This window comes from Lithobates pipiens, unplaced genomic scaffold, assembly GCF_037356315.1.
Source record: "Lithobates pipiens isolate NorthernLeopardFrog02 unplaced genomic scaffold, aLitPip1_a1.2 Scaffold_10, whole genome shotgun sequence".
NCBI lineage: Eukaryota > Metazoa > Chordata > Amphibia > Anura > Ranidae > Lithobates > Lithobates pipiens.
The window spans coordinates 107,278,819-107,303,010 of NW_027507686.1; the positions used below are offsets into that span (position 1 = coordinate 107,278,819).

General features: G+C 45.2%; 4 pseudogenes; all 4 read right to left on the reverse strand.

Annotated features, from left to right (window-relative positions):
• Positions 1 to 938: 938 nt before the first annotated feature.
• Positions 939 to 1,057, reverse strand: LOC143943159 (5S ribosomal RNA; annotated as a pseudogene).
• Positions 1,058 to 1,160: 103 nt separating this feature from the next.
• LOC143943161 (5S ribosomal RNA) lies at positions 1,161 to 1,279 on the reverse strand (annotated as a pseudogene).
• A 723-nt stretch (positions 1,280 to 2,002) lies between these two features.
• Positions 2,003 to 2,121, reverse strand: LOC143951273 (5S ribosomal RNA; annotated as a pseudogene).
• A 7,874-nt stretch (positions 2,122 to 9,995) lies between these two features.
• On the reverse strand, positions 9,996 to 10,114 carry LOC143951560 (5S ribosomal RNA; annotated as a pseudogene).
• Between the last annotated feature and the right edge of the window lie 14,078 nt (positions 10,115 to 24,192).

Below are 24,192 nucleotides of genomic sequence, written 5' to 3' on the forward strand. Positions count from 1 at the left end.
CAAGATGGTCACCTTGGGAAAAAGTGGAAAAAAATAGGTCAACGGCAACAACATAGAAATAAGACTACGGCATCTGGAAATCCCAGGCGGTCTCTCATCCAGGTACTAAACTGGTCCCAATCCTGCTTAGCCTCTGAGATCAGATGAGATTGGGCTCTTTCAGGGTGATGTGGCCGTAGGAGATTTCTTGAGGCATGCTCAACCCTCTTGACTAACGCCAAGATGGTCACCTTGGGAAACAAGCGAAAAAAAAACAGGTCAACGCCAAGAACATAAAAAGAAGTCTACGACACCTGGTATTCCCAGGCGGTCTTCCATCCAGGTACTAACAAGGCCCGACTCTTCTTAGCCTCCAACATCAAACGAGATCGGGTGCTCTGAGGGTGATGTGCCCGTAGGCAATCTCTTCAGGCACTTTCAACCCTCTTGACAAATGCCAAGATGGTCACCTTGGGAAACAAACAAAAAAAACAAGTCAACGCCAACAACATAAGAAGAAGTCTACAGCACTTAGTATTCCCAGGTGGTCTCCAATCCAGGTACTAGCAAGGCCCAACCCTGTTTAGCCTCTGAGATCAGAGGAGATCGGGCGCTTTCAGGGTTATGTGCCCATAGGCAATCTCTTTGGGCACTCTCAACCCTCTTGACAAATGCCAAGATTGTCACCTTGAGATACAAGCGAAAAAAAACAGGTCAATGTCAACAACATAAAAAGAAGAATACGGCACCTGGTATTCCAACACCATCTCCTATCCAGGTACTAACTAGGCCCAACCCTTCATAGCCTCAGAGATGAGAAGAGATAGGGCTCTTTCAGGGTGTTGCTGCTGTAAGCGATCTCTTTGGGCACTCTCAACCCTCTTGACAAATGCCAAGATGGTCAAACAACCTTGGGAAACAAGCGAAAAAAACGAATCAACGCCAACAACATAAAAAGAAGCCTACAATAACTGGTATTCCCAGGTGGTCTCCCATCCAGGTACTAACCAGGCCTGACTCTTCTTAGCCTCTAAGATCAGACGAGATTGGGTGCTTTCAGAGTGATGTGGCCATAGGCAATCTCTTCAGGCACTCTCAACCCTCTTGACAAATGCCAAGATGGTCAAACAACCTTGGGAAACAAGCGAAAAAAACGAATCAACGCCAACAACATAAAAAGAAGCCTACAATAACTGGTATTCCCAGGTGGTCTCCCATCCAGGTACTAACCAGGCCTGACTCTTCTTAGCCTCTAAGATCAGACGAGATTGGGTGCTTTCAGAGTGATGTGGCCATAGGCAATCTCTTCAGGCACTCTCAACCCTCTTGACAAACACCAAGATGGTCACCTTGGGAAACAAACAAAAAAAACAAGTCAACGCCAACAACATAAAAAGAAACCTACAGCACCTAGTATTCCCAGTCTCTCATCCAGGTATTAACAAGGCGCGACCCTTTCTAGCCTCTGAGATCAGAGGAGATTGGGCGCTTTCAGGGTTATGTGCCCAAAGGCAATCTCTTTGGGCACTCTCATCCCTCTTGAAAAATGCCAAGATAGTCACCCTGGGAAACAAGGGAAAAAAAACAGGTCAACGACAACAACATAAAATGAAGAATACGGCACCTGGTATTCCAAGGCCGTCTCCCATTCAAATACTAACTAGGCCCAACCCTTCTTAGCCTCCGAGATCAGAAGAGATAGGGTGCTTTCAGGGTTATGTGGCCATAGGTGATCTCTTCGGGCACTCTCAACCCTCTTGACAAACACCAAGATAGTCACCTTGGGAAAAAAGTGAAAAAAAAAACCAGGTCAAATTCAACAACATAAAAAGAAGCCTATGGCACCTGTTATTCCCAGGTGGTCACCCATTGAGGTACTAACCAGGCCCGACACTGTTTAGCCTCTGAGAGGGGCCATAGGTGATCTCTTCGGGCACTCTCAACCCTCTTCACAAATGCCAAGATGGTCACCTTGGGAAACAAGTGAAAAAAAAAACAGGTCAAGGCCAACAACATAAAAAGAAGCCTACGGCACCTGTTATTCCCAGACGTTCTCCCATCCTGGTACTAACCAGGCCCGACACTGCTTAGCCTCCGAGATCAGACGAGATCGGGTGCTTTCAGGGTGATGGGGCCATAGGTGATCTCTTTGGGCACTCTCAACCCTCTTTTTAAACACCAAGATGGACACCTTGGGAAACAAGCGAAAATAAACAGGTCAACGCCCACAACATAAAAAGAAGCCTACGGCACCTGGTATTCACAGATGGTCTCCCATACAGGTATTAACCAGGCCGTACACTGCTAGGCCTCCGAGATCAGATGAGATTGTGCGCTTTCAGGGTGATGTGGCCATAGGTGTTCTATTCAGACACTCTCAACCCTCTTGACAAAAGCCAAGATAGTCATCTTGGGAAACAAGTGAAAAAAAAACAGGTCAAAGCCAATAACATAGACCCTGGCGGTCTCCCATCTGACCCTAACCCTGCTTAGACTCTGAGATCGGGCGCTTTCAGGGTGATGTGGCCTTAGGCGACAGCTTCGGGACATACTCAAAACTCTTGACAGATGCTAAAATGGTCACCTTGGGAAACAAGCGAAAAAAAAACAGGTCAACGCCAACAATATAAAAAGATTCCTATGGCACCTGTAATTAGTTACTATCCAGGCTGGACCCTGCTTAGCCTCTGAGATCAAATGAGATCGGGTGCTTTCAGGGTGAAGTGGCCGTAGGAGATTTCTTTGGGCTCTCTCAGCCCTCTTGACAAATGCCAAGATGGTCACCTTGGGAAACAAGTGGAAAAAAAAAACCATGTCAACGCCAACAACATAAAAAGAAGCCTACGACACCTGGTATTCCCAGTCGGTCTCCCATCCAGTTACTAATCAGGCCTGACAATGCTTAGCCTCCGAGATCAGAGAAGATTGGGCACTTTACGGGTGATTTGGCCGTAGGCACTTTCTTTGGGCACTCTCAACCCTCTTGACAAACGCCAAGATAGTCATCTTGGGAAACAAGCGGAAAAAAAACAGGTCAACGCCAACAACATAAAAAATAGTTTTTTTTATACAGCTTACCTGTAAAATCCTTTTCTTGAGAGTACATCACGGGACACAGGAGCTTCATTACATAGTGGGTTATATAGGCACCTCTGGTGATTGGACACTGGTTAACCCCCAATTAAGGAGAATTCCTCCCCTATATAACCCCTCCCATATGGGAGGCACCTCAGTTTTGTAGCAAAGCAATAGGAAACCACGTAAAATCCAAGAGGGGTGGGAGCTCTGTGTCCCGTGATGTACTCTCAAGAAAAGGATTTTACAGGTAAGCTGTATATAAAAATCCTATTTTTTATGTTGTTGGCGTTGACCTGTTTTTTCTCGCTTGTTTCCCAAGATGACTATCTTGGCGTTTGTCAAGAGGGTTGAGAGTTCTTGATCATACATCACGGGACACAGGAGCTTCATTACATAGTGGGATGTCCCAAAGCAATGCTCAGATTGAGGGGATCATAATATATAGATCGCCAAGGACCAGAGGACCTAAACTGCAGCCTGCAGTACACTGCGCCCAAAGGCGATATCCTCTTGCCCTCTGACATCCACCTGATAGAATCTGGTGAATGTGTGGACTGATGACCAAGTTGCAGCCTTACAGATCTGAGCCAGGGAGGCCTGGTGATGCACTGCCCAAGAAGTACTTACAGCCCTAGTTGAGTGCGCTTTCACTTGAAAAGGAGGGATCTTCCCTTTAACACTATAGTCCTGAGAAATAATCTGTCTAATCCACCTTGAGAGAGTGGATTTTGATGCCACCTCACCCTTCCTAGGGCCTTCCGGCAAAATAAATAAGCAATGAAGATAGATACTGATTGCCCTTACCACATCCAAAGTGTGCAAAGATTCTTCTTCTGCGGACTGTGGGTTCAGAAAAAAGGATGGTAGGATTACATCTTGATTCAAATGGAATCCTGAAACCACCTTAGGCAGAAAGGACCTGTTGGGACGCATTACCACCCGGTCCTTATGAATAATTAGATACGGTTCTTTGCTGGAGAGAGCTGCTAGTTCTGACACTCTTCTAGTCGTGGATATGGCTACCAAGAAAACCAATTTTTTTAGTCAAAAGAACTAACGAAGTCTGATGCAAAAACAGGTCAACGCCAACAACATAGACCCTGGCGGTCTCCAAACAGACCCTGACCCTGCTTAGCCTCTGAGATCGGGCGCTTTTAGGGTGATGTGGCCTTAGGCGAACGCTTCGGGACATACTCAAAACTCTTGACAGATGCTAAAATGGTCACCTTGGGAAACAAGCAAAAAAAAAAACAGGTCAAAGCCAACAATATAAAAAGATTCCTACGGCACCTGTAATTAGGTACTATCCAGGCAGGACCCTGCTTAGCCTCTGAGATCAGATGAGATCGGGCGCTTTCAGGGTGATGTGGCCATAGGAGATTTCTTTGGGCTCTCTCAGCCCTCTTGACAAACGCCAAGATGGTCATCTTGGGAAACAAGCGGAAAAAAAACAGGTCAACGCCAACAACATAAAAAACAGGATTTTTATATACAGCTTACATGTAAAATAATTTTCTTGAGAGTACATCACGGGACACAGGAGCTTCATTACATAGTGGGTTATATAGGCACCTCTGGTGATTGGACACTGGTTAACCCCCAATTAAGGAGAATTCCTCCCCTATATAACCCCTCCCATATGGGAGGCACCTCAGTTTTGTAGCAAAGCAATAGGAAACCACGTAAAACCCAAGAGGGGCGGGAGCCCTGTGTCCCGTGATGTACTCTCAAGAAAAGGATTTTACAGGTAAGCTGTATATAAAAATCCTATTTTCTTGATCATACATCACGGGACACAAGAGCTTCATTACACAGTGGGATGTCCCAAAGCATTGCTCAGATTGAGGGGAGGGAAACACAGATCATAATATATAGACCGTCAAGGCCCGGAGGACCTAAACTGCAGCCTGCAGTACACTGCGCCCAAAGGCGATAGCCTCTTGCCCTCTGACATCCACCTGATAGAATCTGTTGAACGTGTGGACTGATGACCAAGTTGCAGCCTTACAGATCTTAACCAGGGAGGCCTGGTGATGCACTGCCCAAGAAGCACTTACAGCCCTAGTTGAGTGCGCTTTCACTTGAAAAAGAGGGATCTTCCCTTTAACACTATAGGCCTGAGAAAGAATCTGTCTAATCCACCTTGAGAGAGTGGATTTTGATGCCGCCTGGCCCTTCCTAGGGCCTTCCGGCAAAATAAATAAGCAATCAGTTTTCCTTATCTGAGCAGTTGCCTGAAGATAGATACTGATTGCCCTTACCACATGCAAACTGTGCAAAGATTCTTCTTCTGCGGACTGTGGGTCCGGAAAAATGGATGGTAGGATTACATCTTGATTCAAATGGAATCCTGAAACCACCTTAGGCAGAAAGGACCTGTTGGGACACATTACCACCCGGTCCTTATGAATAATTAGATACGGTTCTTTGCTGGAGAGAGCTGCTAGTTCTGACACTCTTCTAGTCGTGGATATGGCTACCAAGAAAACCAATTTTTTTAGTCAAAAGAACTAACGAAGCCTGATGCGGAGGTTGCAAAGGTTGCCCCTGCAAAGCTGAGAGAACCAAATTCAGAACCCATGGGCATACCGGAGGTTTGACTGGCGGCCTTATCCGCATAGCCCCCTGGATGAAAGCCTGCACCAGGGAATGCGATGCAAGTGGCTTCTGAAAAAACACTGACAAGGCCGAAATCTGCAGTCTCTCAGAATGTGGGTCTCAGCAGCCAAACCGTCAAATTCAAACTGTGTAAAGCAGGATGGTAAATTGGACCCTGTGAGAGCAGATCTGGCCAGAGAGGGAGGATCCACGGCCTGCCTACAGCCAACTTCATGATCTCTGCGTACCACAGTCACCTGGGCCAAGCCGGGGCTACCAAAAGAACCGACTTTGTCTCCCTCTTGACTCTTCCCAGGAACCGCGTCAGAAGCGGGCACGGAGGAAAGGCATAAATCAAATTGTACTGATCCCAGGGAACTGTCAGAGCATCCGACCCCTGAGCGAGTGTATCTCTTGTCCTTGACACGAATTTGTCTAGTTTTCTATTGAACCTGGACACAAACAGATCTAAGTCTGGAGTACCCCACCTGCGACATATGTTCCAAAACACGTTGGGGTGCAGAGCCCATTCTCCTGGGCACAACTGCTGGCGGCTCAGAAAATCCACCTGCCAATTTTCCACTCCTGGAATGAAGACTGCAGAAAGGTATGGAACATGCCTTTCTGCCCAGACAAGTATGCAATTCACCTCTTTTTGCGCAACCAGACTCATGGTGCCACCGTGGTGATTGATATAGGTCACTGCTGTGGCATTGTCAGACTGAACCCCGTAGTCTGAAAGACCATCTCCAAGACATTTATGGGCAATAGCTTCTCGATCGCAGACCATTTGCCCTGCGAGCACGTCTCCTCCAACACTGCTCCCCAGCCTGTCAGGCTGGCATCTGTCGTAATAATCTTCCATGGAAGAGGAAGAAAAGTTTTGCCTTTCAGCAAATTCTCAGTTTGTAACCACCAGGCGAGACTCTTGCGTGTCCCTGGGGATAGACGCATAGGAATATCCAAGGATTGGGGCTTCCTGTTCCAAGCCGCAAGGATGCATCTTTGCAGAGGCCTTCAGTGGAACTGGGCGAATGGAATGGCCTCGAAGGAGGCGACCATTTTCCCTAACAGTCTCATGCACAACCGAATGGGGGAAGATCTTCTGCCCAGAATTAGGCGCACCAGATCCCCAATGACCAAGGCTTTTGGCCTTGGTAGAAACACCTTGCCCTGAGCGGTATCGATATTGGTATTCCAACCTGGTAGCAGGCTGTAGGGACGACTTTTCTAGGTTTATAATCCAACCTACGTGTTCCAGATGTTCTAGCGTTCTGGTAACACTGTGGTTCAGGAACGCTACTGTTTTCTCTATGAGAAGCAAATCGTCTAGATAAGCCATGACGGCTATACCCTGAGCTCTTAGGTTTGCCAAGAGAGGGTCCAGAATCTTTGTGAAGACTTGAGGGGCCGTAGTGAGCCCGAACGGCAAGGCCACAAATTGAAAATGGCGCCGCTCTACCGCGAACCTTAGATACTTTTGGTGTGCGGGAAAAATTGGCACATGGAGATATGCATCCTTGATGTCTATTGATGCCATAAACTCTCCCCCTTGCAGGGAGGAGACCACAGTGCGAATTGACTGCATTCGGAAGGACCGGATGCGTAAAAACCGGTTCAGATCCTTCAGATCCAGGATAGGTCTGAAACTTCCATTCGGCTTTGGAACGGTGAAGAGATTTGAGTAAAACCCTGAACCCTGTTCTTTTGGGTCCACTTCTACTATCACCCCCTGGGATAGTAAGTGATCTAAGGCCAGAAATAGCGGTCTTTGCTTTACTGGGTCCCTGGGGATCCTTGACCTTAAAAAGCGAGAAGGTGAAATCTCCTGAAACTCCAGCTTGTAGCCCAGAGATACCGAAGAGACCACCCACTTGTCGCAGATCTCTTCCCGCCAGGCTTCCGCAAACTGCAGGAGCCTTCCCCCCACTCGGCTGAGCGGGGATGCCCCTTCACAAGGAAGCTTTTGGGCTCTGCTTGGCAGGCTTTCGCCCCCAGGATTTCTTCTGCCCCTGGGCCCGGCCTTGAGCCTTTCCTGTAGAGGGGGGTTGATCCTCCGGGAGAGAGAGAACGCCTAAATGATGGACGATTGCTCCTTTTGACTGGAAGGAGAGTAGATTTACCCCCTGACATTTTTTGGACGAATTTGTCTAATTCTTCTCCAAACAAACGTTCCCCTTTAAACGGGAACCCAATCAAAAGCTTCTTGCATGATAGCTCAGCTGCCCAATTCTTTAGCCATAGGGCCCTTCGCATGTGTACCAACAGGAGAGACAAACGAGATGCTTGTTGGACAGAATCCAAAATCGCATCAATCATGAAACACAGAATTTGAGGTATTTCTGCATAATTCTCCACTTCCTTACTGGGAAGGAGGCCAAGCAACTGCTTAACCTGTTCCTTGAGGAACTGAAACAACCCCACAGCTGCGACTGTAGGTTGCACTACAGCGCCAGTCATGGAAAGGGAGGCTTTTAATAATGTTTCCAGCTTCTTATCAGTTGGATCTTTAAATACCTGAGCATTATCCAAAGGACAGGTCAGGTTTCTATTCACGCAAGAAACAGCCGCATCGACAGATGGGACCCCCCCATTTCTTGGTGAAACTTTCCTCCAGAGGATAAAGCATAGAAAACCTTTTAGGAGGAGCAAACAGTTTATCGGGATGTCCCCAATCCTCATACAACAATTTATCCATTAAGGGATGAATTGGAAAGGAAAAGGCAGTCTGTGGGATTTTCCTGACTCCCAGGGAAGAAACAGAGGACTTAGCGATCTCAGCAGCAGGCATTCTGAATGTGGTACGCACCAATTCAGTATAATACTGCACCTGTTTTCTGAGCGCCTGGGAGGAGGGGACTCTCTCCTCTTCCTCTGATTCATCCGACTGCTCAAGATCCCTGTCCCAAGATAGGGATCTCTCCTCATTGTCAGAAGTGTCATCTGAAAGAGGAATCTCAGCAGAGGGAGGGGATCTACCCCTTTTCCTGCTATCTTTCAGGGAAGCTGAAATAAAATTCATGATTCTCCCTTCAAAACCCTCCAATGTAGCCCTAAGGGAGTGCTCAGTGACGTATATCGGGGCTGAAAAATTAGGAGAGGCTGCAAAACCTGACAGGGGCACTGACTCATCCTGTGAGGCTGGCTCCAGTCTTGCAGGGGGGGATGGTAAACTACAGGCATTTTTAGACCCCCTAGACCTAGGCGGTGACTTACCAGTGCCCTTGTTACATCCCCCTGAGACCCTCTTACGAGGAGACATAGTCCTAAGCTACAAAGCAGAGCTAGTACAAAGTGCAATCACTGTTGTGCTTAAAGTCTCACAATAAATATATATGCTTAAACTGCACAACCTGATGCTGAGTAGGTGTCTTAGGTTTGCCTGGATCCAATCCCTTGGGATGCTTACTGCCCACAGCTCCTGTGTCTTCACTTACAGCCCCCTGATGCTCTGGGCTTTTTAAAACTGCCACCTGGTGCCTGCGCAGTACAGCACCGTGCACACCGACGTGCACGGCTCGCAACCACACTCCCCCTCCACTATTAGCACGGGAGCGCGCTCAGCGCGCATGCACGAGGACCGCCAGTATCCAGGGGGGAAGGGAATTGGCATCGGAGCTGCGTGGAACCCCCAGACTACGTGGGACCCCTGTATTACCTTCATTGTGGCCGAGATTGCAGTGGAGACGGGAATCATCTGGGAGAACCAGGCTTCACTGAGCGTGTGTATCTGAAAGGCATGTAAGTATGCATCAGGCTGCTCTTACTCCCTCTAGTGGTGGAAACCAGGTAAGACATACAACTACTCAATGAAGAAATCCATAATATAATTTATATAGGATTAACTTCCCTTACCTGTCCTCGCCGCAGGAATTGCTGAAAACAGACAGATTCCAGCCTTCACCCATCACGGCGGGCAGAGTTGTAGAATCCTTCAGGGTTTTTTCGTGCCACTATGTAAATAGTACACCAAGTCTGGTTTTCCCAGAGCCCAGTCTTCCAATAGGAGAGGACTTACTGGCAAAACCTTGTTTCTTCGGATGACGAGGACCGGGTACCATATCATTTTGGGAGTCAAAATATCGGCCCGAGATATGGATCCGGTTTGTTGTAGCCATTAGGCCCCCGCAGGGACATGCACAGAGCTCTCTTCATAGCACATGTTTTACATGACCCACCACCAGAGACACTGGTGAAAAAACTGAGGTGCCTCCCATATGGGAGGGGTTATATAGTGGAGGAATTCTCCTTAATTGGGGGTTAACCAATGTCCAATCACCAGAGGTGACACCCACTATGTAATGAAGCTCCTGTGTCCCGTGATGTATGATCAAGAAATAAGCATACGGCACCTGGTATTCCCAGTCGGTCTTCCATCCAGTTACTAATCAGGCCCGACAATGCTTAGCCACCGAGATCAAACAAGATCGGGCACTTTCAAGGTGATGGGGCCGTAGGCGATCTCTTTGGGCACTCTCAACCATCTTGACAAATGCCAACATGGTCATCTTGGGAAACAAGCGAAAAAAAAACAAGTCATTGCCAACATTGGAGGCTAAGCAGGGTTGGGCAATCAGTTTCCTTGCCTGAAATAGGCATCTCAGAACTGCCATCTGGCTGCTTCCCGGGTTTCCAACTCCTTCAACTAATCCCAGGAGACAATACTTCACCTCCATCCTGGTGGAGGTTCCAAACACCCGATCAATGGTTCCTCTGATCTCCGTCCAGTAGCGGATCAACTTCGGGCATCTCCAAAACATGTGCATCATGTCTCCCCCCATGTAGGAACACCGGGGGCAACTTGCGTCCGGCCGTTCGGCCAAATTGAAAAAGTGTACGAGGAGCATAATAAGTTCTATATAATAAGAACAGATGTGACATCCTCTGAGAGGAGAGCCACAATTGACCACAGGCAGGATTCCTGTGGCCAGTTATAGCTCAGGGGGGTTTAGTACACACCCCACACTATATAAGGCCGCTAGCACGGCGGCCTTGTATAGTGTGTTGCGGCGGTCAGGGAAAGAGGACGATAGGCAGGGACAGTGTCTTTACTGCTTGGGAACCTAGCACTGTTACAGTGGGTGTTATGTGCCTCCTGCACAGTACACACCTGAAGCTACCGTTTATTACTGGTTTTCAATTTCTGAAATACAGGCATATGCAGTGCAGAAGTTAGAGTGGGTGTTGTGTGCCTCCTGCACAGTATAAACCTGAAGATACCCCTTATTGCTGGTGTTCTGTTTCTGTAATACAGGAACCTAGCACTGTTACAGTGGGTGTTGTGTGCCTCCCACGCTTGTCCTTATTTTCGGCAGCTGGATGTGTTGAGCCACATCATGCCGAACACTTGGATGTGGAAGACCAAGCCCTCCTAATGCTCCTCATCCTCTCTCACCCAGGCTCAGGGTACTAGCCTGTGTTCTGTATACACTAGGCTTTCTTCTGTATGCCCTATCCTCTCTTTATACTGTGTACTCAGAGAGTTTAGTGTATACAGTGTATACATAAGACTGGCTAGTTTACACAGTGTTTACAGAGATGCAAGGGTGTACAGAGAAGCTGGTATATATAGAAGACTACAGCATACAGAAGAAAGTTTAAATCGTTGAGTAAATCGTTGAGTAAATCGTAAATTTATCAGATGGTATAATCGTAATGTAATATCAGTAATTGCTATCAGTAAATGTTAAAATTGTAAGATGGTTTACATTAGTATGGGGCATTGATATGGATTTAAAAACGGCACACTAATTTTCTGAAGCATATGGCAGAAAGACGGCTTACACTGCCTTTCTCACATTTTGCTGCGGTAAAAAGGAATGTTTTGTCACTGCGTTTTTACTGTGACAGTTAGGGTGGAGAAGAAGAAGTAATATAGAAAAGAGAGTCAAACAGTGAAATAAATACGTTTATTTGCTTATGTCATGACAGCTGATACTGGTGGAGCAATAAAACTGTTTTATTAAGATGTAAGACTAGTTTTATTCTCTATAAATATGCTTTTCAGAGAGTTGTATAATATAGGCGACCAAAAGGACTTTAAATGGCTTAATGTTGCAGGGAGGAAGTATCGCTGTTTCAACGGTAAGAGATTGAAAGCTTAGCTTGAGAATGGCCGAAAATAGTTTCGTTAGTCTAAATTTGAAGGATATGTCGGTACCATTGAGAAACCTTATGCTAGACTAGTTGATCTTTGCATTACACAATCCTATTATTATTATTACAATCCTAGTGCAGAGAGATACTACGTTCATGTCAGAGATACTAAAACTGTTTAGCGAGCGATATTTACTTTACTCCTAGTATGTGCAGCATGTCTGGTAGCAAATGGATGGTTTTGTGAACATTTTGCATTACCGTACAATTAGACCTCATCGAAGTGAATAGATTTAACCGGATTTTGAGATAGTATTTCTAATAATAAATAAAGCAAAATAAGTCAGAATGGTGTGTGGCCAGTGGTTATATCAATGTGACAGTTTATGTGGAGAATTACAAATATGCAAAATAGAGCAATAGTCTCTCTGTATAAACTAGCACCTCTGTATACACCAGCCTGTCTTCTGTACCCACTTAGACTCTCTGTATACACTACCCAGTTCTGTATACACTACAGCTAATTTTAGGTTAAAGGATAATACACACAAAACCATCTTTTTAAAACCTTTTACACACTGCACATTAAGAGTAATGCAAGTAGGATTCTCTTTCACTATAGAGTCACTATAGAGTCACTATTTTGTGTATTAGTTCTCCACATAAACTGTCACACTAATAACCATTTGTAACACATAACACATAACGCTGGCAACAAATTTTTTAACAGCAGCAAAATGTGAGAAAAGAGGTGGGACGGTTTACTTGAGTGGTTGCAGTAGCAAAGGGTAGCAATAAAGTTTGATTACATTTAATAACACATGCAACTATTTTACATTCCCATCAAGCATACATCCTAATGTCTATCACTATTAATGTTCAGGGTTACTGTTACATTATGCCGATAACCAGTAGAAACGGAAAACAGTCAGTGTAAGCCGTCTTCGTGCGTAACAAAATTTATGGAACGATTTACACGTTGGAATTTTCAAGCTACAACAATTTACTCTTAAATACTGTAATCCCTTTAGCTGACAGCTCACACTTTGCGGTATGTAGCCGCGTTAACTGTATTAATGTATTAATGTTAGTATACAATAGGGATTGACATTTCGTGTCTATCTCACACCTCTAATGCAATTTGTCTCTTTGCCATGTCATACTTTTCCAGTTATTATACTTTCTCATCCTTAAAGACACGCAAGTATCCTGAAAAACGATAGAAACCTAGTCACGTCGTTGCTGATATTTCATGATTACAGCAATCATCTCATCTAATTGCTATACCGACATTCTGCCTTGGTATCACTTTTGCAACGCTCTATTGAACAATGTAAAGGTAAGCTAGATATTTGGTATATTTCCACTTAAACTCGACCCTTTATATACTGTCTCAATATTATCCTTTCTAATTTTGCTAAATTCGATTATAGTGTTTACTATGTGTAAATCCAGGTTACCTACTCACCTTTATTACGTATTCTGCTAATTTTAGGATAATACAATACCATCTTATTACTTCTTTACACGCTGCACATATTACGAGTAATACAATGCTACCGATGTGAACAGTTTAATTGCTATTCTCTCTGCTATAGGAAACGGAATTTATACTACAACAATCACTCATCTAATATCAGTCCACTCAGTGCTACCGGGATAACTTTTATATTTAGAGTAATGAAATGATTTCTCAGTCATTTTGAAGCAACTAACGCTTCCGATCTCTTTTCAACTGCAATACTTAATCTCTAATATTAAGTAATATTTAGCTACTTAGCTCACGCTTTGCTGTACGTAGCCGTGTTAACTGGGTTAATGGTTACCTGTAAGTAACCAATGGGGATTGACATTTCATCTCTAATTCACATTCACATTTCTAATGCAGTTTGTCTTTTTGCCATGTCATCCTCTGACAGTTTTTATCCTTTCTCATCCTCATGTATATGTGGGGTATACACTACATGATTAAAGACACGTAATGAACCTCTTTGATAAAAACCTCGCTATCGTTGCTGTTATTTCGTGTATTTCCACTTAAACCCGACCTGTATATGCTGTCTCAATATTAATTTTAGAGTTATTTTGCTATATTTATTATTAGTATAAACAGATTACTATCTCTAAATCCTGGTAAACCAGCTCACACTAAACCGTCTAATTTCTACCTTACACGCAGCACATATTAACATATTAACATTTAGCCGGTATCTCTCTGCAATAGTAAACGAAATGTGTAGATCACTCATCTAATATCGTCTTTTCAGTGCTACCGGAACAACTTTTAAATTTAGAGTAATGCAACGATTTCTCAGTTTTATGAAGCTACTGCAACTAACGCTTTGGATCTCTTTCCTGATAAATTACGCTTTGCAATATTAAGCCATGTAAATTGTCCTATTGGTCTGCTAACAATGCGATGTATAATAATACAAATCTTTCAAAAGCAATATCGTCTCACTGCAATACTTACTCTGCATAATATATATGAATAATGCGAATAATGATAATAATGCTAATAATAAAGTCGTCTAAAAATCGGCTATAAGTAGAGAATAAAACTATCTTACATCAAAATAAACCATGTACTGCCAAACCAATAACGGCCAATTACTTAACGTCTATCAGTCAATGACTTAACAAAATAAACTTAGCACTCTTTTGCTCTATTTTGTATAGTTGTAGTTCTCCACATTAACTGTCACATTGATATCACCACTGACAACACACCACTTTTTAACAGCACCAAAATATGAAAAAAGCACTTTACATGTTTCAGAAGCAGTTGCATTAGCAAAAAATAAAGTCCTGTCTTCTTTACACGCTAGCTTTTCTGTATACATTAATCTCTCTGTGTACAGTGTAAGCCTATCTGTAAAAAAAAAATAGCCTGTCTTCTGCATACTCTAGCCTCTCTGTGTAACACAGTCTCTCTCTGGATTCCCTAGCCTCCATCTCTGCATACCCAGGACCTTCCTCTGTATAATCTAGCCTATCTGTATACACTAGCCTGTCTTTTGTACAAATAAGCTTCTCTGTAGCCGGTCTTCTGTATACACGAGCCTCACTGTCTATTCTTGGTTGTCTTTTGTATACACTAGCATCTCTTTATACATTAGCTCTCTGTATACCCAAGCCTCTCTGTATACACTAGTCCAGCGGTATACACTAGCAAGTCTGCATACACTAGCCTCTCTTTGTAACCCAACTTCTCTCTCTGTATACCTTAGCCTCCATCTCTGCATACCCAGGACGTTCTTCTCTATAATCTAGCCTATGTGTATACACTAGCCGTTCTTCTGTACACATTAGCCTCTCTGTATAAACTAGCCGGTCCTCTGTATACACTAGTCCATCTGTATACACTAGCAAGTATGCGTACTCTAGCCTCTCTCTCTGTATACCTTAGCCTCCATCTCTGCATACCCAGCACGTTCTTCTGTATAATCTAGCCTATCTGTATAATCTAGCTTATCTGTATACACTAGCCTGTCTTTTGTACACATTTGCCTCTCTGTATAAACTAACCGGTTTTCTGTATACACTAGTCCGCCTGTATACACTAGCATACACTATGGATACTCTAGCCTCTCTCTCTGTATACCCTAGCCTCCATCTCTGCATACCCAGGACGTTCTTCTGTATAATCTAGCCTATCTGTATACACTAGTGACCATCTTGGCATGTGTCAAGAGGGCGGAGAGTGCACAAAGAAATTGCCTACGAGCACAACACCCTGAAAGCACCCAATCTCGTTTGGTCTCAGAGGCTAAGCAGGGTTGGGCCTGGTTTGTACCTGGATGGGAGACCACCTGGGTTTTTCAGATGCCGCAGGCTTATTTTTATGTTGTTGGTGTTGACCTGTTTTTTTCGCTTGTTTCCCAAAGTGATCATCTTGGTCTGAGTAAAATCTGAGTAATTTTGCTATATTTATTATTAGAATAAACACATTACTATCTCTAAATCCTAGTAAACCAACTCACACAAAACCATCTTATTTCTACCTTACACGCCGCACATATTAAGATATTAGCCGGTATCTCTGCAATAGTAAACGAGATGTGTATATCACTCATCTAATATCTTCTCAGTGCTACCAGAACAAAAACAACAATTAACTGCCAAAGCCATAATGGCCAATTACTTAACGTCTATCAGTCAATGACTTAACAAAATAAACTTAGCACTCTTTTGCTCTATTTTGTATATTTGTAGTTCTCCACATTAACTGTCACATTGATATCACCACTGACAACACACCACTGAACTTTTAACAGCACCAAGGAATGAAAAAAGCACTGTAACGCTTTACATGATTCAGAAGTAGTTGCATTAGCAAAAAATAAATTCATGTCTTCTTTACACGCTAGCCTTTCTGTATACATTAATCTCTCCGTGCCCATAATCGCCTTCTTTTTACAATAGTCTCGGTGTCCCAGCCTACAATAGCCTCACTGAATTCCCCAGACTGTCTTCTGTATACACAAGCCTATCTGTACACATTAGCCTCTCTGTATACACTAGCCATTCTTCTGTATACACTAGGCTCTATTATCTATCCTATCTGTATACACTAGCCGGTTTTCTGTAAACATTAGCCTCCCTGTATAAACTAGCTGGTCTACTGTATACAGTAGTCCGTCTGTATACACTAGCAAGTCTGCATACACTAGCCTCTCTGTATACCCTAGGCTCCATCTCTGCATACCCAGCACGTTCTTATCTATCATCTAGCCTGTTTGTATACACTAGCCTGTCTTTTGTACACATTAGCCTCTCTGTATAAACTAGAAAGGTCTTCTGTATACACTAGTCCGTCTGTATACACTAGCAAGTATGCGTACTCTAGCCTCTCTCTCTCTGTATACCTTAGCCTCCATCTCTGCATACCCAGGACGTTCTTCTGTATTTATCTGGCTAGATTAATACAGAAGAACGTCCTGGGTATGCAGAGATGGAGGCTAAGGTATACAGAGCTAGTGTATACACTAGCCTGTGTTTTGTACACTTTAGCCTCTGTATAAACTAGCCCGTATTCTGCATTCACAAGCCTCTTAAACCCTTTTTTAGCCGTCTGTGTAACCAAGCCTCTCTAGTGTATACAGACGGACTAGAGTATACAGAGGGCCGGCTAGTTGATACAGAGAGGCTAATGTGTACAAAAGACAGGCTAATGTATACAGATAGGCTAGATTATACAGAAGAACGTCCTGGGTATGCAGAGCGCTCAGCTTCAAGGGATGGCCGACGTGAGTAATATGAGGGACACCCCTCACCCCCCCACCCACCTACCAGATCTGTCTTTCATCCCCTTTCCCTCTCTGCCCCGGTCATCTGGTGGCAGTTTTATGGACTCCCTGGCCCCCACCCATTCATAATCCTTACCGACCTTTCCTTACGCTGCTCACAGGAACACACTGGATGACTTACTCACACAAAACCATCTTATTTCTACCTTACACGCAGCACATATTAAGATATTAGCCGGTATCTCTGCAATAGTAAACGAGATGTGTATATCACTGATCTAATATCTTCTCAGTGCTACCAGAACAAAAAAAACAATGAACTGCAATAACCAATAACGGCCAATTACTTAACGACTATCAGTCAATGACTTAACAAAATAAACTTAGCACTCTTTTGTTCTATTTTGTATATTTGTAGTTCTCCACATTAACTGTCACATTGATATCACCACTGACAACAAACCACTGAACTTTTAACCGCACCAAGGAATGAAAAAAGCACTGTAACGCTTTACATGATTCAGAAGTAGTTGCAGTAGCAAAAATTAAATTCATGTCTTCTTTACACGCTAGCCTTTCTGTATACATTAATCTCTCCGTGCCCATAATCTATATACACTAGCCTGCCTTCTTTTTACAATAGTCTCGGTGTCCCAGCCTCTCTGCATACACTAGCCTCACTGAATTCCCCAAACTGTCTTCTGTATACACTAGCCTATCTGTACACACTAGCCTCTCTGTATACACTAGCCATTCTTCTGCATACACTAGGCTCAGGGGAATAACATTAGCCTATCTGTATTACCTTGTTTGACTTTTCTGTTTTCTGTTTCTTTTCTGGGGTGTACCTCGCCGTATACCCGAGCCAATCTTATTACCCCAGCCTCATTCCAATTATAATAGCCTCACTGTATACCCCAGGCGGTCTTATGTATACCCTAGCTTGTCTTTTATACACCTAGTCTCTCGGTATACCCAGGCCTCTCTGTATAATCTTGCCTCTCATTATACCCCAGCCTGTATTCTGTTTACCCAATTTTGTCGTTTATATAAACTAGCCTGTCTACTGTATAACCTAGCTTCTCTTTATACCCCAGCCTCACTGCCAGCTTTTCTCTGTACACTAGCCTCTCTGTTTTCCCTAGTCTCTTTGTATAAAAGAGCCTCTCTGTATACACTAGTCTGTCTGTATACTCTAGCAAGTCTGCATACACTAGCCTCTCTGTGTAAAACAGCCTCTACCTCTGTTTAACCTAGCCTCCATCTCTACATACCCAGGACGTTCTTCTATATAATCTTCCTGTCTTGTGTACACATTAGCCTCTCTGTATAAACTAGCCGATCTTCTGTATACACTATTCCGTCTGTATACACTAGCAAGTCTGTGTAACTCAGCCTCTCTCTAGCCTCCATATCTGCATACCCAGGACGTTTTTCTGTATAATCTAGCCTATCTGTATACACTAGCCTGTCTTTTGTACAAATTAGCCTCTCTGTAGCCGTTCCTCTGTATGCACTCTTTATGCACGAGCATCTTTTGTATACACTAGCATCTCTTTATACATTATCTCTCTACACTAGTCCGTCTGTATACACTAGCAAGTCTGCATACACTAGCCTTTGTGTAACCCAGCCTCTCTCTGTGTATACCCTAGCCTCCATCTCTGCATACCCAGGACGTTCTTATCTATAATCTAGCCTATTTGTATACACTAGCCTGTCTTTTGTACACATTAGCCTCTCTGTATAAACTAGCAAGGTCTTCTGTATACACTAGTCCGTCTGTATACACTAGCAAGTATGCATACTCTAGCCTCTCTCTGTGTATACCTTAGCCTCCATCTCTGCATACCCAGGACGTTCTTCTGTTTAATCTAGCCTATCTATATACACTAGCCTGTGTTTTGTACACTTTAGCCTCTCTGTACAAACTAGCCCGTCTTCTGCATTCACAAGCCTCTCTGTATACCCTTGGATGTCTTTTGTATACACTAGCTTCTCTTTATACATTAGCTCTCTGTATACCCAAGCCTCTGTATACACTAGCAAGTCTGCATAAACCAGCCTCTCTGTGTAACCCAGCCTCTCTCTCTGTATACCCTAGCCTCCATCTCTGCATACCCAGGACGTTCTTCTCTATAATCTAGCCTATTTGTATACACTAGCCTTTCTTTTGCACACATTAGCCTCTCTATATAAACTAGCCAGTCTTCTGTATACACTAGTCCGTCTGTATACACTAACATACTCTAGCCTCTCTCTCTCTGTATACCCTAGCCTCCATCTCTGCATACCCAGGATGTTCTTCTGTATAATCTAGCCTATCTGTATACACAAACCTGTCTGTATATACTAGCCGGTCCTCTGTATACACTAGTACGTCTGTATACACTATCTGTGTAACCAAGCCTGTCTAGTGTATACAGACGGACTAGTGTATACAGAGGACCGACTAGTTGATACAGAGAGGCTAATGTGTACAAAAGACAGGCTAATGTATACAGATAGGCTAGATTATACAGAAGAACGTCCTGGGCATGCAGAGCGCTCAGCTTCAAGGGATGGCAGACGTGAGTAATATGAGGGACACTCCTCACCCCCCACCTACCAGATCTGACTTTCATCCCCTTTCCCTCTCTGCCCCGGTCATCTGGTGGCAGTTTTATGCACTCCCTGGCCCCCACCCATTCATAATCCTTACCGACCTTTCCTTCTGCTGCTCACAGTAACATACTGGATGACTTGTCTAATTAACTAACTGTACAAGACAGCGCTATCCTCCTGGAGGAGGCTTTACCCCTCACTGTTTGGGTGGTCCCTGCCTCCCCCTGGATGCTCCACATATACCCCGACGACATTGTCGGAGGGGCACCACTTGACAGGACATGGGGCTGTCATGCCGGTGGCATCTCCCATTGGAGGAAGGGATGATGGCCCCAACCCCTTGGCAGCAGGTTTTTTCATGTACAGACCAGGGCGGCTCATCTTCCCTTCTGGAATCTTGACCTTAGAGGGGGGAGTTGCACTTTGGGGGGTCTGAGTGATACCTAGTGCGCTGTACTGGAAGGGCTTGACATTACCGCATATGTTTCCCCTCCCCCTGGTTGCGCCCCTCGTCCCCCCCCCTGGCCCCCACCTACTCTTTGCCGACATTGCCTTCTGCAGCTTTCGGGGACACCCTGGATGACTTATTTATTGAGCCTATTGGTACGAGACACTGCTTCCCTCCAGTTTGACTCTGGACCCCCCTGGAGGATTTACCCCTTACTGTTTGGGCGGTCCCAGCCTCCCTCTGGATGCTCTACACAGCCCCCGATGGCGATGCAGGAGAGACACTAATTGGCGGGCCCCAGGACTGCTGCTAGGGTGAAGTCTCCCATTGGATGGAGGGATGGTGGCCCCAACCCCTTGCCTGCCAGATTTTCCATGCACCGACCAGGGCTGCTCCTCTTTCATCTTGATGTGGTGACCATGGAGGGGAGGAGTTGAAATTTCTGGGGTCCGGGTGGCTGCTGGTGTGAGTGCGCTAAAGGACTTGACATTTCCGTATGTTTGTCCCCCCTTCCCCCCTTCCCTTCCCTTCCCTCCCCCATTTCCCTCCCCCTTTCGCCCCTTCCTCCCTTTTCCCCCCCTTCCCTCCCCCTTTTCCCCTGGGGCGTGGACGGGGGAGAGGGGGTAAAGAGAGGACAATCTGCCAAAGGGAGAAATGCATTTGTTCGGGGGCTGCATGTGTACTTTTGGGGTATGGGACGGGGGGTGGTGGATCCCATTCTGTGATGCCTTTTCTGTTGTGACGGGCTCCCTCATGCATGCCTACATTTAGGGCGAGCCGAGGAGACCCCTCAGTGCTGATAGTTATATGCTCTACCTCGGTTTTGATTATACTATTGTTTTTTGGTTCTATGATGTTACTGATTGTCTTTTATTTGCATACCGTTATCAGACGTGACATTTACCACTGCAAGGACTGGGGGGACTGGGATACGGGGGCTCCCTCTCCGACCTGTCTACCCACCAACCCAATTAGGATGGCGCTTTAAACATAGTGTACATCTGGTAAGCGCTATAGCATAATTGTGCTGTTTTAGTATACCCTTCCTGTACTGTTGAGTGCAGACAACCCTTAATTTCTCTCTCCTCCTGGGGTTGAGCTGCCCGGCCTCTTTTTCCCCTTACCTTTCCTTTCATTTGCCCTTCCTTTCTACCCCTTAGTTCCCGACATCCATTACCTACCCAATACCTACCTTGGTTCAACTTTCTTTGCTTTTCTCTGACGTCCACCTCCCCCTCCCCGAGGAGCGATGGCAGACTCAGTCAAGGTCACCTCTCTAAACGTTAAGGGACTGAACTCCCCTGAAAAACGGTGGATCCTCCTGTGAGAACTGAAGACTTCCTGTACTGATGTGGCCTTTATACAAGAAACACATTTTAAAAATACTAGCCTTCCCTTTCTACAGTCGAGATCCTTCCCTAAGGTCTACCACTCTACTAAACCACTCCTCTAAGACCAAGGGATTCTCCATTCTGATCTCTAGCAGGCTCCCCTGGGTTCTCCAGGATTCTCTGGTGGACCCTGGGGGTTGATATCTTTTTCTTAGGGGCCACATTGGAGAGCTCCTTTTTACATTTGCCACTGTGTATGCTCCCAATGATCACCAAGACATGTTCCTCAGAACTACCCTGCACAGATTATATGACTTTCGGGAGGGCCAGTTGATATTAGGTGGGGACTTTAATGTCCCCTTTCGCCATCGGTTGACACTTCTGCCTCTTGCTCCTCGCTCCTCATTTCCTCTAGAAAGCGGATTACTAAGTGTTTACTGAATGTCCAATTAGTTGATGTCTGGCGTCTGCAACACTCCAGGGAAAGGGACTACTCTTTTTGCTCTTCCCCTCACAAATCATACTTAAGGATAGACTTCTTCTTGATTCCACATGACCAACTGCACTTGGTGAGCTCTTCCTCCATCGACCATATTACTTGGTCCGACCACGCTCCTGTAGCCCTTTCCTACACCCTCTCTAGGAACCCCTCACCTAGGTCTCTATTCTGGCACCTTAATGAGAGCCTCCTCCAGATACCGGAAGTTTTAGCAGATGTGACCAGGGAATTGGACTTTTATTTCCAAGAAAACTAAACGCAGGACTGCGACCTGGGGATAATTTGGGAGGCTCATAAGTCAGTATTCCGCAGGGTACTTATCAGGCATGGGGCGCACATCAAACGAACACGGAAGGAACAGCTTGCTAATCTGTTTCGTGAACTTGCCTCTGTGGAAGTGAAACACAAAACATGCCCCCTCACGGACCTTAGAGATTGAATTGGGGACACTCCGTACCCAGATAACTGACCTACTCCATTATAAAGCGAAAGCGGCACTCCAGTTTTGTCGTAAACTGACGTAGGAGTCAGGGGACAAATGCGGAAAAATCTTAGCCAGGTCGGTAAAGGAGTTGAAATCTGCCTCTTACATAACACAGTTGAGAGATGAGAATAGCCAGAGGGCCTCTACCCCAACCCAAATAGCCGAAGTCTTTGAAAAATTTTACTCTGATCTCTACAACCTGTTCGATTCAGGGTCTGGACAGGACAATATAGACAGATATGTAACCGTTTCTGGTCTACCAACCCTCTCATCGGAATCACGGGAGTACTTGGAGGACCCGATTACACTGGAAGAAGTCCAGACGGCTGTGGGACCTCCGAAGGTGGGTAAGCCTCCGGGCCCTGACGGATATACCGCACAATACTATAAGACCTTTCTCCCTATTCTCGGCCCACGCTTGGTGAATTTATTTAATACTCTGAGCTCGAATGGGGATTTTCCTGAGGATACCCTTAGAGCCCACATCTCGTTGATACCTAAGGTGGGCAAAGACCCAGGCCTATGTGGGAGCTACAGACCCATTTCCCTCCTAAATTCGGTCCTAAAACTATTCTCTAAAATCCTCGCCACGTGATTGGCACAGCACTTGCAGTCCCTTATACAGATTGACCAGTTAGGTTTTATTCCCACCAGGGAAGATAGGGACAACACCATTAAGGTGCTTACCCTGGTCCATAAAGTAAAGTCATCTGGGACCCCTTGTCTTTTCGTGAGTACTGATGCCGAGAAGGCTTTTGATCGGGTCAAATGGACATTCATGTTCTCGGTCCTTCGCCATATAGGTCTGAGTGAATGGATGCTGGCATGGATAAGTAAGATATACGCCCTTCAACTCAAGTCAAAGCGAATGGGGTGCTCTCATCTCCCCTTGACATCGGGAATGGGACCAGACAGGTTTGCCCCCTGTCAACCCTATTATTCGCACTGTCATTGGAACCCTTTCTCTCCACAATTCGACAAAACTCAGACATAACGGGTACTATTGAGTGCAAGATATCTGCCTACGCGTATGACATGCTGTTTTTGCTGACGAATCCCAGAGTTTCCTTGCCAAATCTCCTTCGGGAATTCCAGATATACGGGATACTTCTTGAAATCAGAGGCCATGGGGGTTGCAGTCCCCCCGCAAACGTTACTAGACTTGCAGTCCAATTTTCATTTTAAATGGACCCATACAGCCCTTAAGTACTTAGGTACTTACATTCCACCGGACATCGCGCGTACGTTTATGTTGAACTTCCTCCCACCCCTTGTCAGTAAGATCCGCAGTTTGCTTCACGGGTGGCATTCTGGCCTCCATTCCTGGTTCACCTATCTTTTCCAAGCTCTCCCGATCCAGATTCCAGTCCCATTTTTTAAGCAAGCTCAATCCCTGCTCACTCAATTTAACTGGGCCCACAAAAATCCCAGACTTAAGCGGTCACAGCTGACATTGTCTAAACAACAGGGAGGGTTGGTGCTCCCTGACTTGCGACGCTACTACCTGGCCTCCCATCTGGGGCGTGTATTGGACTGGCATCGAAACAAACTTTCTAAGCTCTGGGTGCAACTACAACAATCTCACTCCGGAATTCCGCTAAGAAGCACCATGTGGTGCTATAAGGATTTACCCACAGAATTGACGTCACATCCCACTATAGGGGCTTCGTTGAAAGTCAGTCACCTGATCGCTGCCCAAAACACACTCACGTCTTTGACTTCCCCCTTATTCCCTATACGTGGCCATCCGAACTTTGAACCGGGGACCCACTTAGAAATTCCAACCTAGACCATGCGTCTAAATTCGTCATTGATGGAAAATGGCC